This window comes from Mustela erminea, chromosome 11 (assembly GCF_009829155.1).
Source record: "Mustela erminea isolate mMusErm1 chromosome 11, mMusErm1.Pri, whole genome shotgun sequence".
Lineage (NCBI taxonomy): Eukaryota > Metazoa > Chordata > Mammalia > Carnivora > Mustelidae > Mustela > Mustela erminea.
The window spans coordinates 73,397,548-73,407,881 of record NC_045624.1 but is presented as its reverse complement, the minus strand read 5'-3'; the positions used below and the strand labels follow the sequence as shown (position 1 = coordinate 73,407,881).

Here is a 10,334-nt window from a genome sequence, read left to right as displayed (position 1 = left end):
AATTGCTGACTACAGAGTTTGTTAGTGGTTTTGTAACCGATATGAGATTTAAGTACCAAGTGAGCTGTCTTTTAAAGAGAATTATTCAGCAATTATTTTCAGGTTGTAGAGAATAGAAAAGGAAGTAGACAATAAAAGCACCTGGGAGGGCAAAGGGACTGGAATTCACATCTATTAAGTCCCACATGGCAAGCACTATGTTTCATGCTTTAGTTATAGGACTTAATTTCCCTTAATAGTAGTAATTCAAAGGACTGGAAGTCACGATATGTTCAAAAGTAAACAAAGATAGAAAGTCATCAGCTTGGGATGCCTGGGTGGCTCAGTCTGTTACATCTGCTTTCAGCTCAGGTCATGATCCTAGGGTCCTGGGACTGAGACCAGCATTGGACTCCCTGCTCAGTGGGGAGCCTACTTCTCCCTCTCCCTCTGCTCCTTTCCTCACTTGGGCTCACTCTTCTCAGTCTCTCACTCAAATAAATACATAAAATCTTTTTTTTAAAAAATAGTAATAAAAAGAGTCATCAGCTGCTTGGGTGACTCTCAACAAGTTTAGTTTAGATCTGGGGAAGTTTAGTTTTAAAGAGAAAAAAGAACATTTAGACTAATTACTTCATGAAATGGGTGAGGAGGAAGAGCTGGATAAAATGATCTATAGATAGATAGCACCCACAGTCATATTGAGTGTATTCTCTGGATGATAACACACTCGGAATCAATGGGTATATTCCAGTACTCCATGCCAGAAACCAACTGTGATAACCGAAGAGATTCCAGAACACTGAAAACAAGGGATGGTACCAAACACAGGAATGCCTGAAAGTTCTAATACAGACTGAATAAAAGACAATATGGGAGGCTTCACAATTCCCTTCAACAAGAAATCAGAGTAGTGCTGCCTGAAGTAAAACAAGAAATTGTGCTGCCATAGGAAAGATGAGAAATGCTCCACTGTTTCTTTCCTACCCCCACTCTAAGGCTATGAAGGAGGATTTACAATGAGGACTTTCAGTCAAATCCCTGGTGGAATGAGGGATACAGCATTCCCTCAACGAGCAAGCTGAAAACTAAAAGGATTATATACAGTCAAACTTTCTAGATCTCAAGGTAGGCTGAAAGGAAAACTAAATAAGAAAAATAGGCCCTTAGTTTCATAGTTTTAACGGGTACTAAGAATAAACTTTACAGAAATAAAATCACCACAAAGGTGAACACGCCCATACTTTCTCGGGCTAATTAATGACTAAACTCATAATATTTACTTATGAAATCCAGCATCTCAGTTAAATTCTGAAGGGCATAATTATGACAGCTTGGTAGACAAAGAGGAAACCAAGGAGAATCCACCTCTACTATTTTGGAACAAATGGCAAAACTACTTAGAGTTGCCCCAATGCACTCAGTCCTATAAAAACTCATGAAAAAAATCTGCCACATAAAAATGAAACTATAACATGCAAGTACAGATGCAAAAGTATGCTTTTGAAGTTGTATTAAAATAGCAAAAGAAAACTTTATTTTAAGATTTTATTTGTCAGAGAGAGAGAGAATGTGAATGAGCACAAGCTGGAAAAGTGGTAGGCAGAGGGAGAAGCAGGCTCCCCACTGAGTAAGGTGCTGGATCCCAGGACCCTGGAATCATGACCTCAGTTGAAGGCTGATGCTTAACCGACTGAGCCACCCAAGCAGCCTACAAAAGAAAACTTTAAAAAGTGCTTTGCCCTCTCAAAAAAATTAAATAAAACAGACTATGAATGATAAGCAAATTTCTTACATCAAGATGAAGATGATGATGTGGGTCACACTAAATTTTTTTTTTAATTTCCGAAGAGTTTTAAAAGGTATTAGAAGATATATATGCTTAAAAGCTATGGAAAGGCCAAGTAGAATCAAATAATATTAAATGCCCAATCACTGCTTTGAATGAGAGGCTTTAACAATCACCCAGAATATAGTATAAGGAAAAAATGAGAGACATTAAGAACACAGAGCAGAAACTCAACACTTGGGAATAAGATTTCCAGCAGGAGAAAACAGAGCAGATGGGATGGAATAACCACAAGTTTACTAAAAGAACATATTTATGATCAAATCTACAGCTAGAAAGTATTCACTATGATCAAATCTACAGCTAGAAAGTATTCACTCCACACCTAATGAAAGTAGTCATCGTTGAGTGCAAATTTAAAAAAGCCTCCAGTGTTTGGGGTGGAAGGGAGGGGGAAGATTCACCTACAAAGAAAAGCAATTTGATCACAGTTTTTTTTCTTTTCTTTTCTCCTTGATTACATTAAATGCTATTTAATGTCTATTAATATTTGTTAATACAACAGAAAGAATTCTGATTTGTGAAACCTACAGTCTAATAAACTGCCATTCTGGAAAATAAGCAATGTAAGAAAATTTTTCGGATAAAAACATGGTGTGAAAAGTACATTGCTTAAATGCCACTGCAAGGGGAGGAAGCTATTTGAAGTAATACACAAGTAAATTAATCCAAATTAGTAGCCAATAAAAGAGGAATTTGTTAGTGAGCATTATGTTTGAGTGTGTACATGTTTGTTTAAATGTGTATATACACGTATGTGTGCATGTGTATATAAATATTTGTGAAGAATCATGATTATGGAAAATATATTACAAAATATAAGTTAGGAGAGTGAAAAAAATTGGAAGTTTGCCAACACTTCATCTAAATGAGGAAAGTTGACAGTTATTGAAGCTATACTTTTGAGTAATACAGAGTCCAGAAAGTTTTTTAAATTCTTCAAATTGATCTCTAGCAATTTGGAGGCCTTCCAAATTACAAAAGGGAAAAATATCAAAGAAACTCTAGCTCTAACAGAAAACAAAGCAAAGAGATAAGGAGCATTAAATAAAGGTTACAGTAACAGTAAGAGACAAATTCAAATTTGAGGTGAAATCTTCAAAGGAACAAAGAATGTTACTTTTATGTATCAAATAGCAAAGCTCAAAGGCTGTAACTGTCATCAACTTTTATGCATCAAATAAAGGATAAAGCAAAGCAAAATAATGTGTTGAAAATAAAAGCTGACATTAACAGAAACACAGTAATGCAGTAAGAGCTCTCTTAACTCTCTAGATTAACAGACAATTTCTATTCCTCTATAAAACATGCTGACATATCCACAGCATTCCGAACACTAACCACTGATGGGTTGCTCGCACTGCACGCTCCTATCCTTCTAGTCCCACAAACTGAACTGCATGCTTACCAATGGTCAATCATATTTGTTTCCAGACATGCATACATCTGTAGTACCAGATACTGAACCTGCTGTAGTATATTAAATACTGCATATTAAAAATATGTAAAAAGTTTATACTTAATTAAAACTCAATGAGTTTATAAAGCCTCAGTGTGACTCTCTACACACTCTGGCCAAATTAGGTGTGGGGACACAAATGTAAATTATTAGGAGATCAAATACTAATGGTAAAAACCTAGACATATTCTATACTCAGATCACTTTCAAAAATGTCTCTGAACTCTCCACTTTAAAAATCCGATTAAAAGGACAGAACTTAGGCGCCTGGGTGGCTCAGTGGGTTAAGCCGCTGCCTTCGGCTCAGGTCATGATCTCGGTGTCCTGGGATCGAGTCCCACATCGGGCTCTCTGCTCAGCAGGGAGCCTGCTTCCCTCTATCCCCCTCTCTGCCTGCCTCTCCCTCTGCTTGTGATCTCTCTCTGTCAAATAAATAAATAAAATCTTTAAAAAAAAAATAAAAAAGGACAGAACTTACATAATAGCTGTGGTTAAGTCACTCAAGTAACAGAACTGCAATTTAGGGTCCATGCTCTAAGGCTTTGGCTTTGCACCAAAAGATTAATGAGTAAATATAGGTGATGTTTTCAACCAAGAAAGAAAAAATGTTTTCAATATGTATACATTATTTCTCTTTATCCCCAGTCTTTTTTTTTCTAAAGTGAATTTTATTCATTTATTTGACACAGAGAGAGTATAAGCAAGGGTAGCAGCAGGAAGAGGAAGAGGGAAAAGCAGACTCCCCTCTGAGCAGACAGCCAGATGTGGGACTCTATCCCAGGACCCTGATATCATGACCTGAGCCAAAGGCAGATGCTTAACAGACTGAGCCATCCAGGTGCCCCAGTCCTAGTCTTTTCTATTATTATTTAAGACCTTTATTAATAGGTGATTGTCATTTGCTGACTTTTTTTAAAAAAATAAAATTGTAAACTTTTATTATGAATTTAAAATCAGGTTCTTAAAAATCTCAACTTGACCAGATATGATAAAATTTAAAGCTTTTAAAGGTATGTGGAGAAAAACCAGGTTTTTTAAAAAAACACACATTTGTCATTACCAAAAAGAGACATCTTTAGGTAAAAACAAAACAAAAAAAACAAAACAAAACAAAACAACCATGCTACATAGAAAAAAAAAAAAAAAAAAGCAAGCACTTAAGGTCTTCAGTACCAATCTTTTGTTCATATCTTATTGCTGGAACTTCATCTTCATTCCTTCATGCTGGATGACTAAACCAAATGATGGTAGATATGGTAAGCCAGCATTCACTCAGCCAGGCCCTGCTCAGCCTCAGAAGTAGAGGAGTTCTCAGCTGGTGGATCAGCTGCTTTTGTCTCTTTGGCATCTTGTGGTGCAGGGTTTTCTGGGCGTCTGTGTTGGCAAATGATGCTGTGGCAGCACCAATATCAAGGTGGCTGCTGACCTTAGGTCCCATTTCCTTGATTTTCCTTATCTTCCTCGTTGCCATTCTCTCTAGGCTATCCTTGGAGAGGAGGACCTCTGCGGAATTGTGGTCTCTACAAGCCTGACATGTACTCTATCTCACTGGTCAGTCTTGTTCTCCTGCATCCTGGTTGTCAGCACCTTCCATCACTTCTCCCCACAAAGGAGGGTTGGAAGACTGTGGTTGATACCCAGAGGGTCTGCACATGCAGTAAGGTGGGAACTGTCACCGGTGGTGGGCTGGTGCTGTTGGGACCTGGCCTTCAGGAACACTTTCCCAACCCTCCTTTTCCCCACTCTCACTGTTCTGTAATTCTGCTGGTAATTGTGTGGAGGACCCCAGCATCGTGGAGAATGTCTATGATGGTTCCAGTCTGCTGCGTATTTACTGCCTTGCACTGGAACTCAACAACAGCCTATCACATTTGCCGCCTCCACACCCTTTTCTCCTTCGACAACATCCAACTCCACCATCTCTCCACCTCCTCCACTGGGACGGCACCTCCCAGGATTATTGTTCTTTATGGCAGTCTGGTATACAAACACATCTTCCTTGCTGTCATTCCTGTTGATGAAGCCATACCCATTTCTCACACTCAACCATTTTACTGTTCCCAAAACCTTCCTTGTGATGACCTTCTTATCCCCAATGGCAGGCCAGGATGTGAGTCCGTGGCAGCTGTGGCTGTCTCCCCAGGTGTGATGATAACAAGGCCAGTGGGGGTTGATAGGGCTGCTCAGGGCTCTCTGGGGTCTTCTCTCTGCTGCTACCAATCAAACTCTATCCCCAGTCTTAACAGATCTTTTGCATTAATTGGTTCACTCCAGTCCTGATCATGTTAGATAATAAGCTTCCACTGTGGTGGCATATTTTAATATCCTTTCTCATTATTTGACAGATTAAGTAGTCAAAAGTAAAATGACGCTATAGAGAAAATGACTAATAATAAATTTGGTTTTGGAAATTTATGCTAGAGATAATTTTCCTTTTAAAATGCCCCTTGGCCATTTAAAAAAACTGGCCACATATTAGACTAAGTATGAAAATATAAATTTTTTTGAAATTGAAATATTAGAGTCTACATTCTTAGACTATGGTATAATGATACTGAAACAAGAGTGTATCTTCTGTTTGAGGTACAGAGGGTGCAGTATGACTAAAGCAGAAGGGACCTGTAGGACATTATAAGGGCTTTGGCTCAAACTTTGGAAAGTTTGAATAAAAAAGTGCCATCATTCAATTTTCACTACTTTGTATTTTATCCTATGAAATTAAAAAAACAATCATTTTGTATAGATTTTAACAAATAGTATAGATCATGTAACCACCACTCCAGTACCACACATAAAAGTTATTTTGAAAAAGTAAAGGAGGATGCTGATTCTGAGGTGGGAATGACAAGATGAAGAGTTCAGAATGCGACATGTTAGTTCTGAATCATCTTTAAGACATCAAGATCTCCAAATAAATGCACTGGATTTAGCCAACTTGGAGAACACTGGTGAACACCACAAGGATTCTTAAGAGTTCTGAGGTGTGAAATCTAACTTGAGTAGGTTCAGTCGAGAAGAGAAGAAAGAATTGGAGTAAATGCATGGAGACAAATCTTTAGGAGCTTTGCTATAAACTAGAGAAATGAGGGGAGTAGCTGGGGAAAATAGTAGAGGCAGCTTGTTTTGTTAAGAGAAATCACTATATGCTCATGCAAAAGTCCAACAGAAAGAGAATGGATGATGCAAGAATGAAAAAGGAAAATCACCATAAAGTTCTTAAAAGGATAAGGGCATGAGACCTTGTGCATGAAGAGAGGCATTTCCTTTGTTAGGAATTTCGACAGTTCATTCATATAAAGGAGTTAAGGAAGAACACATGAGCTCTGATATACACGAGTAGAAACATGAGAAAGTGTAAACCAAGGCAAACTGTCTCGTGATGCTTTTGTTTTATTATCATTAGGAGAGAATAAGAGTAAGAGAAGAAGTGATAAAGATTCTCAAGGAAAGGGGTGCCTGGGTGGTTCAGTGGGTTAAAGCCTTTGCCTTCGGCTCGGGTTGTGGTCCCAGGGTCCTGGGATCGAGCCCCGCATTGGGCTCTCTGCTCGGCGGGGAGCCTGCTTCCTCCTCCCTGTCCCTGCCTGCCCCTCTGCCCACTTGAGATCTCTGTCTGTCAAATAAATAAATAAAATCTTAAAAAAATAAAAAGGATTCTTGAGGAAAGAAACGGGCTGAAAAGTTATCTAAGGACTGAGGGAATGAATACACAAGAGAAATATAAAAGGTTGTTAGGCATCATTAGGGCCCACTTGAGGGTGTCATAAATTTAAAATGAGACCCATCAGAAGGAGGTCAAGATTCTCTCCAACCATCTTCAACTTTCCATGCATGGGCATGGGTGCTACAAAGAGCCTTATTTAACTATAGCCAGGCAGCATAATGGAACAAGAAAGATACAAGGGAGTAGTGGTATTGTGCAAAGGAATGATTATAAGATGAAATATGGAACTGTAACAGAAGAAAGGGTGTGAGGACATGTTTTAAGGACATGGAAAAAGTGGGAGATGAGATAGTTTCAAGTCCCTGAGAGTAAAAGGATTATAGGAGCTAAACCATTAAAGGATGTCAGCTGGAGAGATAAAAAGTGATGATCAGAGAAGGAGAAGCAAGAAATTGAAGTGACTGAGAGATATCATTAACAATAATGACAAAAAAATCTAGGCTATAAACAGGAGTGAGTAGCAGAAGTCAGGCCAGTATCACTGAAGGATCTGAGGGCAAGACACTGGAGGTTTTTGATGATGTTGGCATCACCAATATTTAGAACAGCTGTGTTGCTGGAGGAAGAAATTGATATACAGGAGCTTAATTTTTCAGGAAAAGAGAAACAAAATATAGGTAGATGACTTTTTAAAAAGCAGAATTAGTAACTGGTAAAATGTGTAACAGGAGATTCAAAACTTAGAGTTCCTTTCTTTAGCTAGGAGGGAAGGAAAATAGTCTGTATTCATCAAGAAGTAGCTAAGGAGGGGGCGCCTGGGTGGTTTAGTGGGTTAAACCTCTGCCTTAGGCTCAGGTCCTGATCCCAGGGTCCTGGGATTGAGTCCTGCATCAGGTTCTCAGCTCAGCGGGGAGCCTGCTTCCCCCCAGCCTCCACCTGCCTCTCTGCCTACTTGGGCTCTGTCTTTCAAATAAATAAATAAAATCTTTAAAAAAAAAAAAAAAAAGAGTCGCTAAGGAAAGTCCTACTTTTCTTCCATTCTCAGTAACTTGGGGGGTTTTTCTCCACATTTGCTTTGGCAATTAGGATGGAGAGCAGCCAACCCAGGGAAGCTTGTCTCAGTCTCAAGTCAGAGACATGGCAGGGTGGGGCAGAGAAAGGGTCTGAGTGGAGATCTCCAGTTTGGCTACAAGGTCATGGAAGAAATCCAGAAATTCTCACCTGCCCTAGGGAGGGTTGTGGAAGTTAACTGATAAAAGATCTGGTAATTGATGGAGTAACTAGCTGGGGTTAGCATCTTACCAGCAGAGCATGCAGGCTAGTAAGCAAATAGTATCACAGCCAGTCCATCCAACAAGCCCATGTCCCCTGACAGAATAGGGCTTTATGTGCAGGATGATGAAGAATGAATAGAAAATCCTTTCCTCACCAACTGGTCTCTAAGGACTTCAGAATTTAAGATGCTAATGTAGCAAACAAAACCACATTTACACATGAAAAGAACAGACACAGAGCCTGGGAAGTCTTCATCAGACTTCCATAGGAAGAAAAGGAATAAGGAACAATCTCAATTAAACCTTGAAGTAAATGTTCTTATCCAGTTTTCTATTGTCAGCATTAATATGAACAATGATCCTATTAATAATAACATCTATAATTGCTTAGCACTTTCTAGGTGCCACACTGCAATATTTATATATATTATATCCTTCAATTCTTAAAACAATACTGCAAAGTAGTTATTGGTTTTATCCTCTTACAGACAGAACAAGGTTTAGTGAGGTTAGTATATAAGCTACACACACTAGTAATGAAGCAGCAATTTAGAACCAAGAATCTTCACTTCAGAGCCCAAATGCTTTACCAGTGAATAATAACACCTGCTATACAATTTATATAGGACTTCATATAAGACTAAATATACAGAAGGCATTTCAAGTATCTCACCTTGGTATGCCCTCAAACAACCCTGTGGGGTAGGAACTAGTATTATCCTTACTGTTTAAGAAAAGAAACTAAGGTTAGACAAGTACAGAGCCCAAGTTAATCTCCAGCAATAGAGAAATGGAGAATCAAGTTTGTGGAGAGAATTTAAGCTGCCTGCTCATAATAGACATTCTCTCATGTTTTATTAGGGATTTTTTTATGCATAATGTTATGGAAAACTGAATAACGTAAGTTAAAAAAAAAAGGATAAAGAGTCCTTCAATGAGTCACATTTGGAAGGTGCATATCACTGATCCTTTCTCTTCAAATTAGCATGTTATATCTACATCACATATTGGTGGAGGCGAACCTCACTATAAATCCATCTTCCTCCCCAGCAGCCATTGCTCAACTAGACTAGTCTGTTGAAAGACAACACCCAGAGAAAAAAGTCCCCAATTCTTCGATCACAAAGTGACTGAGAGAAAATTTAAAACAAACTATGGACTCTGAAAAACAATCTGAGGGGTCTGAAGCAGCACAGTGGGTAGGTTGGGGGAACCAAGTGGTGGGTATTAGAGACAGCACAGATTGCATGGAGCACTGGGTGTGGTGCAAAAACAAGGAATACTATTATGCTGAAAATATAAATAAATAAACAAACAAACAAATAGACAGACAAAATAAGATGTATCTTTAGGCAGAGACCATACACCTTGATGGCTCAGGATTAACCCGATACACACCTGTTATCCCAACAGCCTGTCCTATTTAACATTTCTCCAAGACAAAAAGCATCCTAATTTGGTAGTATCTATTGTATGATCACCCCAATCATAAGGGAGAGAAGATTCCAGTTTGTTCCTTTTAGGAACCGCCCACCCCGACCACTCCCACCCCCTGCCATTTAGTAAAGTTGTCATTCCTACCATCACCCACACCTGGGACCCAGTCTTGCCGCAGAGGTCCAGGCTGGGATCAAGAGAAGGGCAGGGTAGGAGCAGCAGCCCTGGATGATCAGGTTCTTATTACCCAGGCACGGCTATACAGACCCACACTTCTCATCTGTTCTTATCTGTTTTCTCCATTTTTAAGTCCACTTTTAAAACTGGTTCTCAAAAAAAAGAATTATATAGGTGAACAGTCACTACATGGGAAAAATTTTTACCATTCACTGCTTTAACTGTGAGGAATATGTATATTCATAATTTAAGACAGGAAGATTGATACTATAACTACTGAGAAATATACAAAATCTATGGCAATATGTTCTCAAAATACTTCATTTTCCTCTGTTTAATATTTAAGGAATAATAAATAATACATTCTAAGTGTATTTAACTTTTTAAAACTGTTTTTATTTTCATCAGTTCATTTGTTCCCTATAACATCTGGTAGAAAATAGGAAAAGATAAAATCTCCTATTACTGATGTATTTTTAAAATTGCATCTGTGCCTTG

At 38.6% G+C, this 10,334-nt stretch overlaps 1 pseudogene; it reads right to left on the bottom strand.

The window, feature by feature from the left end:
• Nucleotides 1–4,555: 4,555 nt before the first annotated feature.
• On the bottom strand, nucleotides 4,556–8,245 carry LOC116568772 (annotated as a pseudogene).
• Between the last annotated feature and the right edge of the window lie 2,089 nt (nucleotides 8,246–10,334).